We start from the raw sequence: 1,311 nt of genomic DNA on the forward strand, positions 1-1,311 counted from the left end.
TTCCCACCCCTTGACCCTGACTTTGGCTATATGACTTTCCTGAGTAAACAGACCGAAGTAGAACAAACATTGTGCCACTTCTAAATTTAGGCAGCATACATATTTCTACAAACTCTCTTATGCCTCTACAGGAACCATGAGAAAGGTATTTCCAGGCTCACCTCTTGGTCTCAGGACCACAATGAGATACACTTGGAGCAGATTCACCTTTAGCCAACTCCAGCATATATCAAGTAATCTGTCAAACTACAAACTGCAGAGATAAAAAGTGATAGTTACATAGACATGGAGATTGGGCAGCTTAATTATGAAGCAATGGCTAAATTGACACAGAAACAATGGTTGAGAAGGAAGAACCTACGTGGTATTCAAAGACAAGGGTGATATGATACACACACGGTCCCAGAGCACTCTAGTCAAAACATATTACAGCTTCTAAAATCCTCACAACTGTCTATGGCCATGCTACCCTGAATGTGCCTGATCCTGTCTGATCTCGGAAGCCAAGCAGGGTTGGGCCTGGTTAGTACTTGGATGGGAGACCACCTAGGAATACCAGGTGCTGTAGGCATAAAAAATAAAAAAAATAAGAGATTGTAAACTGACAAGGTCCTTGCAATCTATGAAGTCAACCAAGAATTGCCTTGTCATAAAAATTAAATAAAAATAAAATAAAATCCTCACAACTTCAGGACTACTCAGTGGTTATATGTTCCTTCTAGAGGATCCTTGTAAAATTCAATCTCTGCCACATAGGTAAAGGGAATATATTAATTTATCTGCATAATTTCCAATATGCGAACATTTATCAGAGTTAAAAGGAAAAAAAATATAAAAGCGAGACTAACTGAACAGACTCAGGGAGCACAAAGTAGGAAAATAATTGCCGAAAATAAAATTTATATCATTATTCTAAGTTATTCTTCCTTCGATATTCTGAAAAAGAAAAATAACATTATATTAACCTATCTTTTCCTGAACATGAGGGTAATTTCTATTCATTTATAACAAAACTTAAGTCCAATACAATAAAATTTTCAATTCCCCATGGTCACTTCCAGCACCTCTTTTCCTTCAGGCCTTGTTCCATGGTGACCAGACAGTGGGACCTGGTTAGCAACACGCACATGTACTGTCTCACTTAATCAACTAAAAACTCTAAGAAGGTAGAGTGTATCTGTATCACACATTTGTAGACAAAGAATAAAGCTTAGAGAAGTTAAATAGAGGAACCAGATGAGTACTCTGCTCTCATTCGGATAAAGGACACCAAGGCCGCCACTCAAGCCAAGGCCGCGTTCCATGCCATCC

General features: G+C 38.4%; 1 non-coding gene across 1 annotated transcript; it reads left to right on the forward strand.

Moving 5' to 3' along the window:
- Nucleotides 1-452: 452 nt before the first annotated feature.
- On the forward strand, nucleotides 453-571 carry LOC111733395. The gene has a single exon (XR_002777972.1). It is a non-coding gene; the product is annotated as a 5S ribosomal RNA (ribosomal RNA).
- Nucleotides 572-1,311: the final 740 nt, after the last annotated feature.

The sequence above is a fragment of the Pteropus vampyrus genome, unplaced genomic scaffold (genome assembly GCF_000151845.1).
Source record: "Pteropus vampyrus isolate Shadow unplaced genomic scaffold, Pvam_2.0 Scaffold560, whole genome shotgun sequence".
Classification (NCBI taxonomy): domain Eukaryota; kingdom Metazoa; phylum Chordata; class Mammalia; order Chiroptera; family Pteropodidae; genus Pteropus; species Pteropus vampyrus.